The sequence below is a fragment of the Castor canadensis genome, chromosome 7, assembly GCF_047511655.1.
Source record: "Castor canadensis chromosome 7, mCasCan1.hap1v2, whole genome shotgun sequence".
Taxonomy (NCBI): domain Eukaryota; kingdom Metazoa; phylum Chordata; class Mammalia; order Rodentia; family Castoridae; genus Castor; species Castor canadensis.
In genome coordinates this window covers 56,095,444-56,119,298 of record NC_133392.1, presented here as the reverse complement: position 1 = coordinate 56,119,298, position 23,855 = coordinate 56,095,444, and the positions used below count along the sequence as shown (strand labels likewise).

The 23,855-nt window shown below is 35.5% G+C and overlaps 1 pseudogene; it reads left to right on the top strand.

The window, feature by feature from the left end:
• Nucleotides 1–21,060: 21,060 nt before the first annotated feature.
• On the top strand, nucleotides 21,061–23,268 carry LOC109679624 (epithelial splicing regulatory protein 1 pseudogene; annotated as a pseudogene).
• Nucleotides 23,269–23,855: the final 587 nt, after the last annotated feature.

Genomic DNA, 23,855 nt, shown 5'->3' with positions numbered 1-23,855 from the left:
TTTCACCATATTCTTTTAGAAGTATATATAAAATAGATGTTTATGCTAGTAGAGAATTCTTACAACTCCATGAAGTTGTTGATGTTCTAGTTTTTCCTGTTTCTAACTTTTCCTTCACATAATTTTTAAAAATTTAAAAATTTTGACAAATTTTCTACTTTAATATCAAGAAATCTAAAACTGCAAAAATCCCAGTTATGAGTCTAACTGGAACCCAGATGTTTATTTACTAATTTTATACTATTCTGTTATATATTCCAGTGTTTTAGTGAGAAAATCACATTTTTCAGCCTTTTTCATGTGGCTAAGTGTTATTTTAAAATCTTTCACAAGAATTAGTTTTATGGTCTCCTTTTATTTTGCAGGCAAGCAATAATCTTTTCTTCATTAATCTTAGTTAAGATTTTTTTCCCTACAAACCCAGTTCAAAACAGATCTCATTTGTAAATTGCACCAACTCTATAAGAGTATATAATTCTAACTACACAGAAACAAAACAACCTAACAAAAATGTGACTTCTCTTTGCTAAATTATATGGTCTCCTTTTAGAGGTGATATGATCATCTTATTTTTCTAGCATAGTTAAATAGATTTAAATTAGCATATGGGTAACACAAATGCCTATTAGTGTTCGATTAAGGAATATGAACCATCAGTTTTCTTAGGCCCATCCTATTGAAGTTTAAGGTACATATAGCTACATGTACTGATCAGAAAGCCACTTCAAGAAGAACATCATTACTCCCCAAAGCATCCTTCAATCTATGTTCAGACCTTCTTCAGTCATTACAAAGGCTGCAACAACCTTTCCCCATGAGGGTGAACATTCTCTCTCTCTCTCTCTCTCTCTCTCTTTCTCTCTCTCTCTCTCTCTCTCTCTCACACCCTCCACACATTTAACAGTGCAAACCACGCTCCAACTTTTTTTACAGATGGCAAGTTATCGAGTAGAATTCTATAATTTGTACATTACTGTGCCTGGCTTCTTTCACTCAAAAATATATGAGATTCATCCACGCATGGAGTCATAGTCTGTTTATTGTCAATTGATTCCTAATATCCCATTATTTAAATATGCCATAATTTATTTACCTATGCCATGGGAAGGGAAACTGTAATTCATTGATTAAATCTGATAAGCCATCTGTTTTGTCAATAAAATTGTACTGAAACACAGCTGCACTGATTTATTCAACCATTTTCTATGGTCGCTTCTGCACTATAATGGCAGAATTGAGTAGTGGTGACAAAGACCATATGGCATGCAGAGACTAAATTATTTACCATCTGATCTCCTACAGAATTTAGCCGACCCCTGATCTTTGCTGCACATCATAGACATTTGGTTTATTTTTAGTTTCAGAGTTCTATGAGTAGTGTTACTATGAACATTATTGTCAGTGTATTTTTGTAACACTTGAACACATTTCTGTAGGGTTTTTATCATGAAGTAGAATCCTAGTCCAGCAGTTCTAGATGTGTTCAATTTTAAATAATATTGGCAGAATGTTCAATAAAATAAATTTTATCCATTTTTATTTCCAAACACTAGATAGGCATGTGGGTTCCCCTTGTTCTGCTCTGCATCCAGGTGGAATGGCATGTCTCTTTATGGTGTCTCTTCTCTGAAGCATATAGTGATGGCACATTGTGATTTCAGTTTGCATATTTTAAAGAATGAATAAAATTGAACACATTTTATTATATTTACTGGATAGATAATGAATTATCTTCCTTCATGAAATACCCAATGAAGTCTTTTCTCCATTTCGCTATGGGGATGTCTTCCTTTTCTCAGTTTTAGAAATGTATGATGGATATGACTCCTTTGAAGACACATTCATGATGTGGTTTGCCTTTTCACTCTGAATTATATCTCTTGAAAGTACAGATGATATTAACTTTAGTATAGTCCTATTTACCCAATTGTTTTCTTAAATATTTTGAAATACTGTGTGTGTGGTACTGGGGTTTAAACTCAGGGATTCACACTTGCTAGGCAATGGTTCTACCATGTGAGATGCATGCCTAGCCCTTTTGCTTTGTTTATTTTTTTTTTATTTATTTTTTTTTATGGTTGTTCATTTTGTGCTGACTTCTTTTTTTTTTTCTTTTTTCTTTTATTATTCATATGTGCATACAAGGCTTGGTTCATTTCTCCCCCCTGCCCCCACCCCCTCCCTTACCACCCACTCCACCCCCTCCTTCTCCCCCCCCAATATCCAGCAGAAACTATTTTGCCCTTATTTCTAATTTTGTTGTAGAGAGAGTATAAGCAATAATAGGAAGGAACAAGGGTTTTTGCTGGTTGAGATAAGGATAGCTATACAGGGCATTGACTCACATTGATTTCCTGTGCGTGGGTGTTACCTTCTAGGTTAATTCTTTTTGATCTAACCTTTTCTCTAGTACCTGTTCCCCTTTTCCTATTGGCTTCAGTTGCTTTAAGGTATTCCACCTCACCCCTGTTAGAATAGCCATCATCAGCAACACCACCAACAACAGGTGTTGGCGAGGATGCGGGGAAAAAGGAACCCTCTTACACTGTTGGTGGGAATGTAGACTAGAACAACCACTCTGGAAAAAAATTTGGAGGCTACTTAAAAAGCTGGACATCGATCTACCATTTGATCCAGCAATACCACTCTTGGGGATATACCCAAAAGACTGTTACTCCAGAGGCACCTGCACATCCATGTTTATTGCGGCATTATTCACAATAGCCAAGTTATGGAAACAGCCAAGATGCCCCAGCACTGACGAATGGATTAAGAAAATGTGGTATCTATACACAATGGAATTTTATGCAGCCATGAAGAAGAACGAAATGTTATCATTCGCTGGTAAATGGATGGAATTGGAGAACATCATTCTGAGTGAGGTTAGCCTGGCTCAAAAAAACAAAAATCGTATGTTCTCCCTCATATGTGGACATTAGATCAAGGGCAAACACAACAAGGGGATTGGACTATGAGCACATGATAAAAGTGAGAGCACACAAGTGAGGGGTGAGGATAGGTAAGACACCTAAAAAACTAGCTAGCATTTGTTGCCCTTAATGCTTTGTTTATTTTTGAAGATAGGACCTAACTTGTTGCCAAGGCTGGCTGGGACCTCAATTCTCCTACCTTAGCTCCACCCTAGCTGGGATAACAGGCAAGTGCCACTACACCCAGGCTGTTTTGTTGAGATGGAGTCTAACAAACATTTTTTTGCCTGGGCTAGCCTGGAGCCATGACCTTCCTGATTTCAGCCTCCCATGAAGTAGGATTAGAGGCATTAGGCACTGGTGTGCATCTTGGTTACCTCTTTGAAAAAACTTTTACCTACTCAATTTCTTGAGGTGATTCCATGTTTTCCTTTAAAAGATTTATTATGTAGATCCTGAATATACCTAACAATTAGTTTGTTGTAGTGTGTGAGGTAAGCACTATTGTCATTTATTTGTTATGAGTTTGATTTATCTATTGTCACTTTATTGAAAATACAGTTCTTGACCAGGGCATGGTTGTTCAGACCTCTAATTGTAGCACTCAGGAGGAAGAAGCAGGAGGAGAATAAGTTTGAAGCCATCCTGTACTACAAAGTGAGATCTTGTCTGTAATGTTATTTTTACCACATTCAATGTTAATGTCTTTTCTTTCACATACTAATTTCCCTTGTAAGGTAGGGCCTATGTTCAGGTTCTTGATTATCATCCATTTTTGCGTATTGGTGTTAGTATTAGAGGTTGATAAGTCTAAGTATCTGACAAGACAAATAAATATCCACAATTCTTAGATGTTCCATGCACTAGCTTTCATTCCTTCCTTCCTTGAAGTTAGGGAGGGTCATACGATTAGTCTTTTTCAGCAGTATCAGAAGCAGATTCAGAAGTATCACTTCTGGATCACAGCATTAAAAGAGATATGTATTCTGAAAAAGTAGAAGCTTTATTTGTGAAAATAGCCATTTCGGTTTGATAGATTATGCTGTCACATCATTTGAGCATACAATAATGTATGCATAAAGAATAAAATACTCTGTGTACCACATTTCTTAAAAGGTATAGAGATACTTATTTCTGGAACATAACTTTTAGCAATACATCCATCTCAGGGCCGTCTTGCCTAAATGAAAATCATACAAAATTTTTAGAGATACTCTTTCTTATGAAGTGTTCCCTCTTCCTCCCCATAATGTAAGGAATAAACTGGATCTCCAGCTGGATCACAACACAGAATTATAATTTTTCACAATTATTTTGTAGCATCCACTTTCCTGATTCTTATTCACTTATAGTTCTTCTGCCGTGCCCAGCAGGATAGCATAAATCTTTATACTTTTTCCTGTAATATCACCTTTGAAGAGCAATCTTAGATACTTTTGTTGCCATCTCATCCATACATTTTTGTCTTCTTTCTTGCATCTGAACTATGTGCATTATATAGACCGAACATCACTTTTTCAAACTACCTTGGGTCTAGGAGTAGTAAGTGAACTTAAATGAATAGATTATTGCCCATAATATAATTATAACATAATTTAGTTGAAGAGACATTAATATAATTTTGAAAAAGAGCCCACATATTTTAGAATTTCAAATTCATTCTATATTAGAAAAATATCACTTAATAGAACAGTCTTGCCTAACTTTTGAGGTCTCCTTCTAATTAACACCATCTGTCTATGCGATTATTAATAGTTTTCCTCTAATTTTAACAATCATTTAATAATTACCATTCTATACTGTAGCATTGAATGATGCTTGCCAGATAAATTTTACCTTATCATTCACAAATTAGTCTCTAGTTCAATATTGTTATGTCAACTAATATTGCAAAATTCTCTATAAATGGTGAAGTAATAAAGTATATACAGTTCCACATAATGAAATTTCTTCCTTTTCTCAATAAAGAAAGAAAAAAAACCCACAATTTGAAGAATCAGTTTGAGCCAAGTGATAACTTAGCAAGAACAATCCCACTGTTACTATAGAAACCAACATAGAGAGGCATCCCTCTTGTTTATTTTCCTCCCTTGCCTTTCAAGTCCCCATAACCTTTGGGTATAAATCTTAAATTCATTCCCTGCCACCAAGGTTACATAGTCTGATGATATGATGTGGGCACTGAGTTGGCCTGACCACTGATCCACACCTCACACTGGGACCACACAGCAAGTGTAGGCAACAGATAAAGTTAACAGGCTTTCACAAGATGGGCTATAAAAAGAAGCACTTAAAGAAAATACAATTAAAGAAATTACTTACAGAAAATATTGGCAAAGCAAAGTCAGTCAGTCACCCCCTTCCAAAGCAACCACGCATTACATTGAAAGAACCAAAACATTAAAATATTCCAAATGAATAGTTTATAATAACATTACAAATATGAATTGATAATTAATAATTCTTTACTTCCTGGAGCTATTTAAGAACATAAAGAAGGGACCACAAAATTAGAAAATTATTATGGCTCAGGAAAAAGATTAAAGGAAAGTTATTTTTCAAATGCTGATTTATGGGGTATTTCATGTACATAAATACATATACACATACTTACATATGTAAATTTTATAGCTGTAACTGAAAAGATTTGTGATGAGATTCATGTACCTCATATTACTGATCTTGCCCAGAAATGTTACACATGAGACATACGAACCATTTAGTTATTTGCCTAATTGTTCTTTAGTTTCAGATGTATTTTTAGAACCTCTTTGACTAGGCTAATTTGAGCTACTAATGCCCTAGTTATTTTTATTTTTCATATACCTCCAGATATATTTAGGCAATTTGTTTCAATTTTTTCCTCTAGTATATTTATGCTGTAATAACATGTATGTTCCTGGGATTTTCTGATTAAATTGTCAGGTTAGTGTAAGGCAGATCATGGCGCAAAGCAGCTGAAGTGACACCATCAAATTTCTGCTAGAGTTAAGCGTGTATTAGGACAATTAAGGAATGCATCCATGTTTGGGTATATAGAGCCCAAGTTTGTAGACTTGATGTCTGATTCCAATTACATCTACACACAATTTATTATTTATACCAAATATTATGTATGTTCATATAATGAAATGTATCATATGTTTGGCATTGTAATGATGGCAAGTTATTACTCTTCTGATAAAAATTCTTGATTTAAAGGGAAAAGCTAATCCTTTCAATATTTTAAAAATCAACATAACTATTTTACACACTTTTTAAAGTAAATAGCTATTGCCTATAAAAGCACAAAAGTATGAAACTTGTGCCAAGAATACACACAGACACAAGGACAGATTTCTTGCCTTTGAGGCGCTTATATTTAAATTAATCATAGCATGTAAGTAATAAAAGGAAAATTTTTTAAAGGTATTCAAGCCTTTCCTCTACAATTGAGATTCATGAGGTTTTAGGGAAAGTAAACAGTGGCAATAATCGTAGGAACTGTATTTCTTCATGGTGCCTACAAAGATCAAGGACATAAGCAATGTGATTGATTTCTTGTCTTTCTGAAAATTTGAGGAAGTCTTATTTTTGCAATATTTTTAAAAAATTCACTTTTCCCTTTGAAGCAATCAGGAGCCTATGGGTTTCATGTTATTTCCATTAGTATATTCCCCTTACACTGCAAAAGGAAGAAGACAACGGAAGTTGAATAGGTGTAACTTAGCTGAAAGTTCATTCTAAATTTGAGGAGGTTGAACTTGTAGATACCTCAGTCTTCTGTCTTAAAAGTAAAAATTAAACACTTTTCAATTTAAAACATCTCCTAAGCAATTATATTGGAATCATTTGTGTCCATAACCAGTATCAATAGAACATAGGGATGCAAGTTTTATATAGGTCTTGGATACTTGCCAAAATAAATGCACATGCAAAATAAACAGAGACATAAAATGGTTCAGGTACTATTTTTCAAGATTATGTTGATAGAGTTTTATTTTCTTTATTTTATAAACAACTAAATCCACTCTAGGAAAGACTATAAAATCTCCTAATCTCAGAAAATAGAAGCAAGATATATTTACCAGAGCAAATTTCAGTCCAATTCTCCAATATTGAAACAGGAAATAAACTTTAAAAACAGTCTCAAAATTTTGACTAATTTATTTTCCCATTATTGAGACAAAAAATAACAGTTATATAGTATAAGAAATATCGCAAAGCACAAATGTCACGAGGCTTGATTGCTTGCCAAATGATGTTTCTTATAAATAGCATTAAAAGAATTTTCAACTCATCATATTGTGTTTATGAAAGGCATGCTCATGTGAATATCTGCTAATTCTCTTTTGTGGATTTTATCTGATATCAAAAACATATTGCCAATTAGATAGCATTGTCTGAAAATGGAACAAATTGTGTACATTACTATTGCAGAATATTAGTGCCGAGCTTCATAATCTGTTCAGGCTAAGTCTCCAACCCACTTTGAAGATGACGGCCAGTTTACATAAATCAATTAATTATAGAACTTGTGTATTAAATAATACAGCTAAATAAAAATTGAAATTTACATAGTGTTTTAAGTAAACAATAAAAAAGATAAGATACAATATTCACTGGAAAATTATAGTTAAAATCTTTATGTCTTCATTTATTGTACAAGCTCTTTTAAGTGATATATATACATGTGATATGCATGTGTTCACATATATGCATGTATGTGTGCATATGTTTGTATTTGCTAATGATACCCGATACATATAAGACATCGTAATACCATAACAATAACTGCCATCATAACAACTAGCACAATAATATAATAGTAATAACATAATGTATGTATATAAATAATAACTAGCACTGATTATTAAAAGATTTAATACATTGAATTTTCAGAGCAACACTGTGAGGTTTTGAGTGCTCTGCCTAGGTAGAAAACTTTCACTAGTCATGATCCTCATAGCAGCTGCAAGTAAATAATCATTTTGTGAACTGCGACATTCTTTCCTTCCTTACAATGAATTGAACTAAGACTAAGCACTAGCCCAAATGAGTCAGCTAAAGTGATAGGAAGGTTATTTTTCTCTGACATAAAATCTAGAGAACCAGCCAGGCATGGTGGTACACTCCTATAATCTCAGCACTCAAGAGACTTAGGCAAGAGGATAGCAGATTTGAGGGTAGCCTGTATTACATAGTAAGTTCAAGGCCAGCCTGGGAAGAATAGCAAGTCCCATGTCAGAAAAATCTCTAGCCATAAAGGAAATGCAAATTAAAACCACACTAAGATTCCACTTCAGCCCTATTAGAACAGCCATTATCAAAAACACTACCAACAACATGTTGGCGAGAATATGGGGGAAAAGGAACCTTGGTACACTGTTGGTGGGAATGCAAGCTAGTGCAACCACTCTGGAAAAAAATTTGGAGGCTTCTTAAAAACTAAACATAGATCTGCTGTATGATCCAGCTATCCCACTCTTGGGGATATACCCAGAGGAATGTGACACAGGTTACTCCAGAGGCACCTGCACACCCATGTTTATTGTGGCACTATTCACAATAGCCAAGTTATGAAACAGCCAAAATGCCCCTCTACTGAAGAATGGATTAAGAAAATGTGGTATTTATGCACAATGGAATTTTATGCAGCCATGAAGAAGAATGAAATCTCATCATTCGCAAGTAAATGGATGGAACTGGAGAACATCATTCTGAGCGAGGTTAGCCAGGCTCAGAAGACCAAAAATCATATGCTCTCCCTCATATGTGGACTTTAGATCTAGTGCAAAGGCAGCAATGTGGTTGGACTTGGATCACATGACAAGTGAAGAGCATATATGGGAGATATAGGAATAGGTAGAAAACACAAAACATGAAAGTGTTTGATGCCCCCACTCTAGAGGAACCAATACAGAAATCTTAAAGCGACAGAGCTTATCATGAGAAGGGGATCAGAAACCAACGTAAAGACAGTTAGAGTTGAATCAACATGGGTTATAACACGTGTATTCGAAAGCAGTGCTAGGAATCTTTCTGTGCAGCTATCCTTAACTCAACTGGCAAAAACGCTTTGTCTTCCTCATTATACTTTCTTTCTTCAAAAAAATTAGAGATAAGGGCAGAACAGGTTCTGCCTGGATGTGAGGGGAGGAGAGGGGAGAGGGTGGAAGAGGGGGGCAGGGAGGAGAAATGACCCAAACAATGTATGCACACATGAATAAATGAATAATTAAAAAAAAGAATTCTAGACAAAGAAGGATGGGGTTATACATGCAAAGAAAACCAAATACTGGTATTGATGGATGATTATTCCTTTATTTGCATATCCCCTCCAATTCCAATGTTTTAAACCCATTATTATTTGCACATTTAAATTTCTGAAACACCCCATTTGTGCATTTATAATTAATCTTTGCATATGCTCCTGTGAAACTGGAAATGGAAGTGACTCATTTGTAACCAGCAGACTCAGGTAGCACAATTACACAAAATTGTGGTATTTGAAGAAATTGAAGTTCAGAGAAGAGAAGTAGTTTTAGTCTAAGTCATGTAGCTGTGGGAGGCCAGAGGTACCTCTTGGACTCAAGACAGACTCCAAATTCTGAACACTTTCTTTTTTAACTGAGAGAGGGCTCATTAAGGACTTTTGTGAGCTTTTTAAATCTTTCCTCCATTTTCCAGATTTTCTACAATCACCATCAATTTGTGATTGAAAGTATGAGTGTAATATATTTTAGCAATGAACTAAAACCTATAAACTTGGTAGTACTCTTTTACTAAAAGCTGAAAGCTTGGGCACAAAACAGGAACTGAGAGTGGAGAAGAGGACCATTGAGTTCCTGGGAATTGCTAGTTGTGATGAGATGACATGAAAGATAACATACATCAATTTTATTCTGTTTTTATATTTTATAGTCAATTGTTGGATACACTCACTCTTTGCTTCTGAAATTTTTGGGTGCCCCAACATATAAAGCCATGTGAGTTAACCATAGTCAATCATCTCTACCCATAACAATTTTTATTGATTCTAGCATGTACACAAACCCTTTGGGTTTGTGAAATCTTCCTCTTGGATTTCAAACATGTCTGTTTGTCTTTGTAGTCCTGTAGCTTTCACTGCAGTCTTTTAAGCTATGTTATTAGACACATGCAAATATGTTGGTGATGTTTTCCAGGTAGCTTGAAGCTTTATCTTTATAAAATGTCCCTTATAATCTTTATTAATGCTTTTTTCCCTACAGTCTGATTTGGCTATATTAATATAGATATAACTTTCCATAAATTGAAGTTTTAATAGTATTTTATGGTTTTTATTTATTTATACTTTATTTTAGCTTAGTTTTTGGCTTTTTGAAGTAGAGTATTTCTCTGTAGCTCGGGATGCCTTCAAACTTCCTATGTAGCCCAGTCTTGCTATGAACTCAAGATCTTCCTGCCTCTGCTTCACTAGTGCTGGGATTACAGGTGTGTACTGTCATGCCCAACTGTACTTTTCTATTTTTAAATGTTCTATATCCTTATATTTTAGACATACTTCCTATGAAAAGCAAAGATTTTGTAAGATAGGATAATCTTTCAGTTATTATTTTGCTCTTTGATCCATTTGAGTTCACTTCTTTTAGATTAATGTGTTTGGTGTAAATCAAACATTTTTGGGATTTTTTTCCTCCTTTCCCTTTTTATTCTTTGCTAGGCAAGAACTCTACCATTTAAGCTATATCCATAGCACATACGCCGCCATCCTCCATTTTGTTTTGTTTTTTGTGACAGGATATTACTATGTAGTTCAAGCTGAACTTGAACTCACAATTCTCTTACCTGAATCTCTCAAGCAATGAGTGTACAGATGTATGCCATCATATTTCTTACTATTCTCCTTAATTGATTATTTTTTAGGCTTGTGAGTGTGAAGTTTATACTCTATTACTATAACAGTGATTTCCCCTAGACTTTTTAGAAATGATTATCTACTTATCAAAACCTAACATCAATCAGCATCTTTACCTTTTCTATAAAAATAAATGTAAGGCTCTTAGAAAATAAGATCTTTTGGGTTTTTACCTCATGCATTTCTACCATTCAAATGGCAGAAATTTCCTTTTATCAAAAGAATGCCCTCTAGTAATTTCATGCTATCTGTTGAAAATCTTTTTCTAGCTTTCTTAGTTTTTATTTGCCTAAAAATACCTTTAGCATTCATTTATCCTTCAACTTCCTTTCTTCCTTCTTTCCTTCCTTCCTTCCTTCTTTTCTTCCTTCCCTCTGTTCTTCTTCCTTTCCTTTCTGTGAAATTTGAGGTAAATATTTTCATGGCAGTATTGCCATTGTTTTACATTTTGGAAGATATATTTACATTGTGCCTATTCCTCATTATTTCTCATGAGAAGTTATGGATGCCAATCTAATGACTGGCCCTTTCTGGAGAATATAACTACTCTCAGGTTGCTTTTGATATATTTTCTTTGCTTTTGATATTTAGTAACTTTACACTGATACACCCAGGTACGGATAACTTATTTATTCTGCTTTAATTTCATATGGCATCCTCAGATTGTAAACTTATGGCTTCAAATTATTTTGACAGTTTTAAAGAATTGTGTATTCATATACTGCTTTGAGCCCATTATGTTTCCCTGTCCTGAAATTATAATTTTACATTCCAGATCTTTATACTGAATACTATATGTTTTGTATGCTAGCTTATATTCTTTCCAGACTTTTGTCTCTCTAGACATGATACTGGATACTTTTTTACTTTTTATTTCATGTACATTAATTCACTCTTTCTTTAGTTAGTTTTTAAATTTTTTTGAGGTAATATTAAAGTTACATGAAACTATGAATACTAATCCAGAGAGATCCCATGTACTCTTCACTCAGTTTCCTCAAGTTGCAGGTCTTGTAAAAGTATAGAATGTCATAAAAAAGTATGTTATAACCAGAATTTTAACATTTACATAGAATTTTCATCATGAAGATCCTTCAGGTTGTCAAATATACTTCCCATTTTCCCCTTTTCTTCCTTAACCCATTGCCACCATGAATATACTCTTGGTAAGATGATTTTCTTTTGAAACCTGATCATTTGAGATATATGTAATGAGACTCTACTGAAGTTTATATAAACCTTCAATTTTTAGTTGGCTTTTTTGCTACTGTTCCAACAGCAGAAATGAATGTGCTACTTTGCTTCTACAAGGTTAAAGTACAATCTCCCAACTGTTGGAGGACAGTTCATCACTCCTGCCTTGCCAGGAGGCTTCTATTGATATTTCCTAATGGAGTAAGACTGCCTTGTTATTGCTCCCCTCACTGGCTCCACAGGGTTGGGGGTATTTTTAACCAAAGAGTAGTAGCCTACTTTTCTTTATCTAAAACAACTCCAGTAGGGAGGATAGGGTGCTTTGTTTATAGCTTGGAAATGGTATAATTTCTGCTTTCTACCTAATCTTTGTTGTTGGGGATTAGAGATTGGATGACAGTTTTTTTCTTTGGTGTTTGACTGGCTATATCAACTATAGTCTGAAAATCTTCTCTATTGTTAAGTTGCCTCTTTCATGGTCCTTGGGCTAGAGATGCAAGCTTTATGAAAGGAGTATAGTCTTCTGTGGCCATTGGTGTTTCTCAGCTGCTAACTTCATCAGCCTTATGTAGGGATATGAGATGAAAGGAAAACCAGAGAATTCACCATCACGTTGCTCCTTTGGCCCAAATATATCTAGCAAGTTTGTTTTCTTCTCTACCTTTCAGAATATCCTTATGCTTGTTTTGTATTCCCAAGGTTTTTACTTTTATTTATAGAATATAGATATGAAAGCTAAAAAGATCACTAATTTACTTTTTGATGCTGTCTGATCTCACATAAATCATTTATGTAATGTTTAATTTTAGTTAGCTTTGTGCTTTTGCAAGTTGAGAATTTCTGATTTTTTTCTTGAGTTTTCTATTGACATACAAAATCCTACCTTTCATGTTTGAAGACATAGTAAGCACTGTTATTTAAATATATTCATATGGTAACTCCTATTTAAAAGTCTTCAGTATATAATTCTATGTTTTTTATGAATTTTGTTCTTGTTGCCTTGTTTCCAGTATGTTTTGCTATATTATTTTGGGGGCAAGGGTAAGGTGTTTTATTTACCACATTGATTTTGAAAATTTTCAGGTCCAGGGTGATACTTCTGAAGTTATATTTTTGATTCTGCTAAGACTCTGGGTGAATTATCAACCTGGGGTCACATTCACTCAATTTTAAAGATTGAGATAATTATAAACTGTAGTATCCAAGAAGGTTTTTGATGTCTTATTTACTCTTATTTCTGGAGTTGTCCATAAAGGTCAACAAAAATTGAGGGTATTGACTAGCAGGGCTAGAATTAGGTTAAAGCAAGCAAGAAACCAAAGGTATAAGATTGAAGGAGGTACTCACTCTTAGGTACCAATCTTATTCTTACATAAGCCTGAGGGTGAGTACCTTCTTAAACTTTACACTTGGAGAGCTTGCATTGTTCTAAGCTTGGCAAGTTATTAGACCCTTCCCTTTATGGGTTTGATACCAATCTCTATCCCCTAAGCTTTATAAGGCTATAGAAAGACCTACTTAATCTCCCTTCATCTCAACCACATCACTCAGTTGCTTAGGAGTAAATAGCTTAAAAATAAAAATTTATCTCAAATACTAGACTCACTTCTCTAAACTTCTAGTGTGTAAGATAGCTATAGTGGCATTTCAAATAACTTAGTGATTAAAATACTAGTTTAAATATACATTTAAAATAACATTTAATATACATTTTAAATAACTGGTGATTAAAACAATCCCTACGTATTATTTCTCACTAGTTAGTGGATTGCTTGTGTAGTTCTTCTCTGGACCAAATATGTGGGTGTTCTTGACTGGGCTAGCCTGTGCACGTGAAGCTAGAGGCTTGGCTGAGGGCTGGTTGGTCTAAGATAGCTTTATCGGCTTGACTAGTTCTGTTTTATGTATTAATTCATCCACCAGTGGGATATACTAAGCTTGCTCATCATAGTCACAGGGTTCCAAGAAAGAAAAGAAAAGGTTGAATCTCCTTTGAAATCTAGGATCAAAACTGTCCCACTGCCACTCCTGCCAAATTACTTTAACAAAAGCAAGTTCCAAGGCCAGCATAGGTTTAACTATAAATAAAAGACTCTACCCTTCTGTTGGGAAGAACCAAAGAGTCACATTTTAATGGACACAGAAAGGTAGGAAATCATTTTTATAATTGTTCTATTATACCTGGAGTATAAGGTATGGTAGATTACTTTTAAGTTGAGATTTTGAATATATCTTGTCTGGATTTTTCTGGTAGGTATCCTCTGAAGGAGAGTTGATATGATTTACTTAGTCTACTATTACTGAAATACTATTTATGTTTGTAGGAAGCTTAATTGCTATTGTGCAGATTGCTTCAGCTATGAAAGAAAATAATTATTTAAGTCTCTCTCTCTCTCTCTTTCACTAGATACATATATGGAAGTAATGCTCATTCATAGTCATGCAAATTACTCTGGCTAGGAGGTCAGGCAGTTGCTTAGAGATACCCATTTGTTCTGAAGGAGTTCATGTACAAGCATGCTAACTTGTGTTTACTTCAAGTGGATATGCCATGTAAATTTAGTCCTTGACATGCAATTCAGGAAATTGAGTCTCTTTTATACAGTTCACTGGTTGTAAAGTCCATGAACAATTTATTGGATAGTTTCCACTCAATCAGGCTGCCTGGTATAATTTTTCCCAAAGGATTGAAACTTCATGTTGTTATTTCAATCCCAAGTAGAGCTACTTGCATTGAAATAGTTGGGAATTCATGATTACCCTTTGCAGTGACTCTCACAGACCTGCTATTAACTTGTTTCTTTTTCCCTGATATTCTAGCAGCAATTCTAGAAAAAAATGTAGTTATAAATAAAATAAGACTATCCAGTGTTTGCTCCATTAAACACAGAACTGCTGGGAATACTTCCTGTTATTTTTCTTTTATTCTACATCAAAAAAAATAAAATTGTAATTTTATAAAAAGTACATATTGTTTTCTCTTTCACAATATTACCATTTTTAATCTATGCACTAGCTAATGGCACCACTCTTTATAAAGTTGTCATTAAATTGGTTATTTTTACCATATGTTAAGAAACTGCATAACTACTCCCCAAAATCCACTTAACTGAAGAATTATGCTACTTTCAAAGACCATGTGGCATTGTTCTAACATGCCTATGCTTTCTTATTTTTAATATATATTTTTCTAAATCTGATTCAATGATAAACAGTCAGCAGATATTGGCTTATCTGCTAAATTATGAACACACTAGACTCTGTACTCTTACAAATAAAGATTAAGAAACATAAGAATTGTCCCTCTTAAGAAAAGAAAAATACTAAATTTTTTAAAGCAATCGATGTTAATGGTCCAGATTTATTAAATGCAAGTGTATGCACAGTTCTGCAATTTTTGTCCAGATGTTCGTGCCTCAAAATTGCTTTATAAGAACCATAAAAAACACTGTAATTCCTGTTGTGTTCTCTCTGTTCCTTTAAGTCCCCTAGAACTCTAAAGGAAGTAAATTTATGCTATTATTGTACATTTGTTATGATTTCCATTCTTTTGTAGATATTTATCACCATGTGATTCTCTTCTTAAGAGAATGAATATTTGAGTTAGCAGAGTCCATTTTCCGTTTATTTATATATGCTCTATAATGCCCACCACAATTATCATTGTATAATAGGTGATCAATAAACAGCAGCAAATCATTAATTAATTATTGAATAAAATAATACAATTCAATGAACATTGAATGGTATAAAATTTATTCGGGGTATGATGTGCTTGAACATAATCCATATCTAAATAAATACATTCCTGAGAAGAGCATTGCAGAAGGCAGAGAGGATAGAAAAAAATGTAGCAATCTGGAGACAGTGAACACACTTTCCTTTCTGGAATAAAAGGTGACCGGGGTGAGTTAAAATGTATAGAACAAATGTTTTCTTTCTTAATTTATTTTTTGGCAGTGCTGGAGTTTGAACTCAGGGTCTCACACTTGCTAGGCAGGTGCTCTACAACTTGAGCCACTCTGCCAGCCCTTAGAACAGATGTTTTAAACTCAATCATGAAAGAACCTGAATATCAGATGTCAGTTTTTAGGCATTATATGATAAATAATTGGGAGTTGGTACTGGGTATTAATTTAATGGGAATTTTTATAACAACCTGATAGATATTCTAAAATCACTGAGAGATTTTTATTTTTGTTCTGCCTTTGTCTCATTATTATTATTATCATTATTATTATTTTAAATGTTAAATTTTTTAATTTGTTTCATTTTATTGTCATGCTGGGTGAGGGTACATTGTGGCATTTACAAAAGTTTTACTATATGTCAAATATATAGTACTTTAATTCACCACTTCCACTAATTCTCCTTCATCCACTCCACCCCCCCATTCCTGGAATAGTTTCAACAGATAGCATTTTTCCATGTCTCAGTACAATTAATCCAACTCTTTCTACTTTGGGGCATGGCTTAAGAAGGTAAGATAAAAACTATTTAGATTTTAATTCATATACAAATAATGATAGAAAACTTTATTTATTTTATTACTGTTGTACAGAGTAAGGGGTACATTGTAGCATTTGCAAACGTTCTTACAATGTAACAAATATATCATACTTGATATATTTCACTCCTTCCACTGATCTCTTTCATCCTGCATCCCAATTCCTGGAACAGGTATCATTTTTGCATTTACATACATGAGTATACATTATTTGCACCATATTCATCCTCCTACCTCTCTCCCCACCATCTACCCCCCACACTGGTGCCAACCCCCCTTCCCCCCGCCAGAAATCTGTTCAGTCCTCCTATTCTCTGATTTCATCAGTTTAAGATTTCTATATTCATTCCTGTAGAGATAGCACATCAACCACATTCAAGTTTTTGGTTTCCTTCCCTTTCCCTATTCCTCCCATGCATGACCTCCCCTTAGTGTGTGACCTTATCCCATAATATTGCTTCATTTGTTTTACATTTATAATCATGAGGCTTTTGGCTTTCTAAGCCTAACTAACCTCACTTACGATGCTCTCCAGTTCCATCCATTTAACTGTAAATGAAAAAATTTCATTATTCTTTGTTGTGTATAAACACCACATTTTCTTAATCCTTTTGTTAGTGGGGCATCTTCGTTGTTTCCATAGCTTAACTATTGTGAATAGTGTTGCAATAAATATGGGTGTACAGGTGCCTTTGAAATAACCTGAGTCACATTCCTTCAGGTATATCCCTAGGAGTGGGATTGCTGGATCATATGGCCATTTATGTTTAGTTTTTTAAGGAGCCTCCATATTGTTTTCCGTAGGGGTTGTACTAGCTTATATTCCTACCAGCAGTGTATGAGGGTTCCTTTTACCCTGCAATCTTGCCAACATCTGTTGTTGGTGTTTTTGGTGATAGCCATTTTAACAGGAGTGAGGTGGAATATTAGTGTATTTTTTATTTGCATTTCCTTTATGGCCAAGGATGGTGAGCAGTTTTTCTTGTATTTTTTAGCCATTTGGACTTCTTCCTTTGAAAAAGTTCTGTTCAGTTCAGTGGCCCTTTTCTTTAATAAGTCATTGATGTGGGGGGAGTTTAGTTTTTTGAGCTCCCTGAATATTCTAGTTATCAGTCTCTTGTCTGATGTATAGCTAGAAAAGATTTTCTCCCATTCTGTGGGTGGCCTCTTCAATTTAGAGACCATTTCTTTTGTTGTGCAGAAGCTTTTTAATTTCATGTAGTCCCATTTGTCAATCTTTTTTCTTAGTTGCTGAGCTGCTTGTGTTCTACTGAAGAAGTCCTTGCTTATACCCATTGCTTCCAGTGCATTTCCTGCTCTTTCCTGTATTTGCTTCAAAAGGTTTCAGTTCTGATATTAAGGCCTTCAATCCACTTTGGATTGATACTTGTACAGGGTGAAAGACATGGGTCTAGTTTCAGCTTTCTGCAAGCAGATATCCAGTTTTCCTAGCAACATATGTTGAAGAGGCTGTCTTTTCTTCATTGTATGTTTTTGGCAACTTTGTCAAAAATTAAGTGGGCGATGCTGCATGGATTCATATCCGGGTTCTGTATTCTGTACCACTGGTCTTCATATCCATTTTTCTGGCAGTACCATGCTGTTTTTATTGCTATGGGTCTGTAGTATATTTCAAAGACAGGTATTGTGATACCTCCGATGTTGTTCTTTTTGCTTAGTATTGCTTTGGCTACTCACAGTCTTCTGTGTTTCCAAATGAACTCTAGGGTTGATATTTCAATCTCTGTGATAAATGTCATTAGGATTTAGATGAAAATTGCAATTAACATCTAGATTGCTTTTGGTAGTCTAACCATTTTTACTGTGTTGATTCTGCCAACCCATGAGTGTGGGTGAGCTTTCCACCTTCTGTAGTCTTCTTCAATTTCTTTCTTCGGTGGTTTATAGTTTTCCTTGTAGAAGTCAATCATATTCTTTGCTAAGTTTGTTCCTAGGTATTTAATGTTTTTTGAGGCTATTGTAAATGGAATTGTTTTCCTATATTCTGTTTCAATCTGTTCATTGTTCGTGTTAGTTGATTTTGTATCCTGCTGATTAGCTGAAGCTGTTCATGGTGTCCAGGGGCTTTTGGGTGGAGTTTTTTGGTCTTTTAGGTATAAGATGATGTCATCTGCATACAGGGATAGTTTGAGTACTTCTTTACCTATTTTTATTCCTTTTATTTATTCTTCCTGTTTCATTGCTCTGGCTAGGAACCAAAGACTATGTTGAATAGGAGCAGGGAGAGTGGGAACTCTTGTCTCATTCCTGACTTCCTGACTTTAGGGAAAAGTGTTTCAGTTTTTCCCCATTCAGTATTGCATTGGTTATAGGTTTGTCAAATATGGCCTTTATTATGTTGAGATACTTTCCTTCATTTCCTAGTTTTATCAAAGCTTTTATCATGAACTAGTGTTGAATCTTATTGAAGGCTTTTTCTTTGTCTATTGAGATGAGCAAGTGGTTTTTATCTTTGTTTCTGTTTGTGCTGTATTATATTTATAGATTTGCATATGTTGAACCACCCCTGCATCCCTGGGATGAAGCTGACTTGGACATGGTTTATGATCTTTTTGATATGCTGATAAATTCTGTTTCCCATTATTTTATTGAGGATTTTTGCATCTATATTCATTAAGGAGATTAGCCTGTAGTTCTCCTTTTTGGATGTGTTCTTGTCAGGTTTTGGAATGAGTCTACTACTAGCTTCATAAAATGAGTTAGGCAGTGTTCCTTCCTTTTATTTTGTGGAAAAGTTTAAGGAGGGTTGATATTAGTTCTTCTTTGAAGGTCTTGTGGAGTTCAGCAGAGAATCTGTCAGGTCCTGGACTTTTCTTTTTTGGGAGACTCTTTATTATTACTTCAATTTCATTGTGTGTTCTAGATCTTTTTAGGTGATTAATATCCTCTTGGTTCAGTTGTAGATGGTTATATGTAGGTAGAAATTTGCTCATTTCTTCTAGATTTTCCAATTTATTTGAATACAGGTTCTCAAAGTAGTCTCTGATGATTCCCTGGATTTCCTTAGTGTTTGTTGTTATGTCCCCTTTTTTGTTTCTGATTTTACTAATTTGTGTCATTTCCCCCCTCATTTTAGTCAGATTTGCCAGGAATTTGTCAACCTTATTTATCTTTTCAAGGAAACAGCTTTTTGTTTCATTGGTTCTTTTTATGTTTTATTTAGGGTCTATTTCACTGATTTCGATCCTTATTTTTATTATTTCTTTCCTGCTTGTCTTGAGTTTAGCTTGTTCTTGTTTTTCTAGGAGTTTGAGATGTAGCATTAGGTCATTCATTTGAGATCTTTCTGAGTTTTTAATGTATGCACTCATGGCTATAAACTTACTTCTTAAGACTACCTACAGGTTCTGATAGAATGTGTTTTCATTTTCATTAAATTCCAGGAATTTTTTTATTTCCTCCCTTCTTTCTTCTATGACCCACTGATTGTTGAGCAATGTTTTGTTCAACCTCCAATTGTTTGCATAGTTTCTGCTTCTGATCTGTTGTTTAGTTCTAGCTTCATTTCATTGTGACCAGATAGTATGCAGGGGGTTATTTCAATTTTCTTATGTTTGTTGAAACTTGCTTTGTGCCCTAAGATAGGATATATTTTGGAGAAAATTCCATTGGCTGCTGAGAGGAATGTATATTGTGATGTTGCAGGGTGGAATATTCTGTAGACATCTGTGTGGTCCATTTGATCTATGGTGTCATTTATTTCTAGTATTTCTTTGTTGATTTTTTTTGTCTAGATGACAAAAAATAGATATATTGGTGATAGAGGGGAATTAAAGTCTCCCACTACCACTGTGTTGGGGTCTATATGTGATTGTAAGTCCTTTAGTGTATGTTTGATGAAGTTGGGTGCACTGATATTGGGGGGCATATAAGTTGATAATTGTTATTTATTCTTGATGTATTGCCCACTTTATTAGTATAAAGTGACCTTATTTGTCTCTTTTGACTGATGTAAGTTTGAAGTTCATTTTGTCTGACATAAGTATTACTAATCCTGCTTGTTTTCAGAGGCCACTGACTTGATAAATCTTCTTCTAGCCTTTTACCCTAAGCCAGTGTTTATTTCTGTAAATAAGTAAGGTCTCTAGTAAACACCAGATAGATCTTCCTTTTTTAATCCAGTTTGTCAAATGATGTCTTTTGATTGGGGAGTTTAGTTTAATAACATTCAGTGTTAATAGTGATAAGTATGTGGTGATTCCTGCCATTTAGTTGTTTTTGTTGTTTAGGGATTTAAGTGTGTGTTGCTGATTCAGTGCTACTGACTTCTTGTCATTTCTTCTTCTGGGGTTTATACTTACTCTCCTTTCATGGTTTTGTTTGTTTTTATCATCTCTGTGTAGAATTCCTTGCAGAATCTTTTTGCAGTGGTGGCTTAGTGGTCATATATTGTTTTAGTTTCTTATATCTCCATCAATTTTGAGTGATAGTTTTTCTGGGTAGAGATGAAATTATTTTATTTCAGTGCTTAAAATACCTCACTCCAGTTGCTTTTTGCTTTTAAAGTTTCTGTTAAGCTTCTGTTAACGAGTCAGTGAGCAATGAGCTGAATATTGGGGTAGGGACTTCCTTCTGTCTCTGTACTGATGGGCAACTTCACGTCAGGCAAATCCTGCATCCAGAAGCTTCCAAGAAGAATGTATTACTACTTGAGTGCTTCTATTCCTTTTTTGATCTATGAAAAGAATTCAAGAAATGTTGCCCTGGCTCACCTGATATTGACAAACTGGATGTTACAGCAATGACAGAATGTTTAAACTTTGACAAGCGTAGTTCAGTCTCCCAATATGGAGCCTCTCAAGTTGAAGATATGGGAAATATAATTTTAGCAATGATTTCAGAGCCCTACAATCATAGGTTTTCTGATCCAGAGAGAGTAAACTATAAATTTGAAAGTGGCACTTGCAGCAAGATGGAACTTATTGATGACAACACTGTGGTCAGGGCACAAGGTTTACCATGGCAGTCTTCGGATCAAGATATCGCAAGGTTCTTCAAAGGAGTCAATATTGCCAAGCGAGGTGCAGCACTTTGTCTGAATGCCCAGGGCCGAAGGAATGGAGAAGCCCTGGTTAGGTTTGTAAGTGAGGAGCACAGAGACCTAGCACCGCAGAGGCACAAACATCACATGGGTACGCAGTACATTGAGGTTTACAAAGCAACAGGTTCTTAAAATTGCTGGTGGGACATCCAATGAGGTAGCCCAGTTTCTCTCCAAGGAAAATCAAGTCATCGTCCGGATGCGGGGTCTCCCTTTCACAGCCACAGCTGAAGAAGTGGTAGCCTTCTTTGGACAGCATTGCCCCATCACTGGGGGCAAAGAAGGCATCCTTTTTGTCACCTACCCAGATGGTAGGCCAACAGGGGATGCTTTTGTCCTCTTTGCTTGTGAGGAATATGCACAGAATGCATTGAGAAAGCACAAAGACTTATTGGGTAAAAGATACAGTGAACTCTTCAGGAGCACAGCAGCTGAAGTTCAGCAGGTGCTGAATCGATTCTCCTCGGCCCCTCTCGTTCCACTTCCAACCCCTCCCATTATTCCAGTACTACCTCAGCAATTTGTGTACCCTACAAATGCTAGAGACTGTATACGCCTTCGAGGTCTTCCCTATGCAGCCGCAATAGAGGATATCCTGGACTTCCTGGGGGAGTTTTCCACAGATATTCGTACACATGGGGTTCACATGGTATTGAATCACCAGGGCCGTCCATCAGGAGATGCCTTTATCCAGATGAAGTCTGCGGACAGAGCATTTATGGCTGCACAGAAGTGTCATAAAAAAACCATGAAGGACAGATATGTTGAAGTCTTTAAGTGTTCAGCTGAGGAGATGAACTTTGTGTTAATGGGGGGCACTTTAAATCGAAATGGCTTATCCCTACCGCCATGTAAGTTACCATGCCTGTCTCCTCCCTCCTACACATTCCCAGCTCCTGCAGCTGTGATTCCTACAGAAGCTGCCATTTATCAGCCCTCTGTGCTTCTGAATCCACGAGCACTGCAGCCCTCCACGGCATATTACCCAGCAGGCACTCAGCTCTTCATGAACTACACAGCATACTATCCTAGCCCCGCAGGTTCGCCTAATAGTCTTGGCTACTTCCCTACAGCTGCTAACCTTAGCGGTGTCCCTCCACAGCCTGGCACAGTGGTCAGAAAGCAGGGCCTGGCCTACAATACTGGAGTTAAGGAAATTCTTAACTTCTTCCAAGGTTACCAGTATGCAACTGAGGATGGACTTGTACACACAAATGACCAGGCCAGACTCTACCCAAATAATAGGTTTGTATTTAAGGGCCCCAGCAGTTAGACCATCCTCAGAAAAGAAGTGTTTGAAAGACATGTTGTGATCCTGAAACGATCAGACACAAGAAAACTTCTAGCAATTTCAGGTGAAGTTTGTCTACACTCAGGCTGCAGTATTTCAGCAAATGTAATTGGACCGTGGGCCTTACTTGTGCCTTATTTTTGGTGGAGTGAAAAATTTGAGCCAGCAAATCCAAATCCTAATAGCACCATGCAGCATATATACCTGGCTCCTTGCTGATTACAGATAGGCATTTAAATGTGAATTTGAAATCAAATGTCTCTATTACTTCCAGCTAATGTGGCATCAGAGGTGTTTCCTAAGTTTAAATCTTGGATTAAAAAATACTCCACTAGTGTCTCCACCGTTAACTGTTCTGGAAGGTTCATTTTTGTGTATTCCCCCTCTTCTTTCTGTCTCTCTTTTCTGTCCACTCATGCCCTCTTACTAAGTAATTCAAGCATAAGGTCTTGGAATGATTAAATCACAAACTTGTAAAAGGATTAAAACCAATATTCTCTTGGTCTCTTAGTGATCATGATATCTTATAGTTTAAAACCAAGTAACATGATTTTAAAAACACCTGATGCAGGCTGGAGACACAGCTCAGAGGTAGCACATTTGCCTAGCATGTGTGCAGCTGTGGGTTGGATTCCTAGCAACCCCCCTCCATCTGAGGATAATTTAGAACCTGCACCTAAAAAAAAAAAAAGAAATCTTCTGTTATTTTGATGGGTTTACCTTAATATGTTATTTTGGGGGGGAGGGAGAGAACAATGAATTGCAGCATAAGGAAAGGAAAAAGATCATAAGAATAGAGATAAGAAAATAGTAATAAGAAATTTAAAAAGGGGGAAAACTAAGGAAAAAAACAAAAACCAAACCCAAAAGGTATGGCCAGTTTTGCAAAAGTTCTGGACTTAATCCTTAGGCATCTAATCCAGGTATTGGTGCTTATGACTGGGGGTTTCCTTATGCCTCTGTGTCTTCTTAAGGTTGGTATTCTGGGCTGT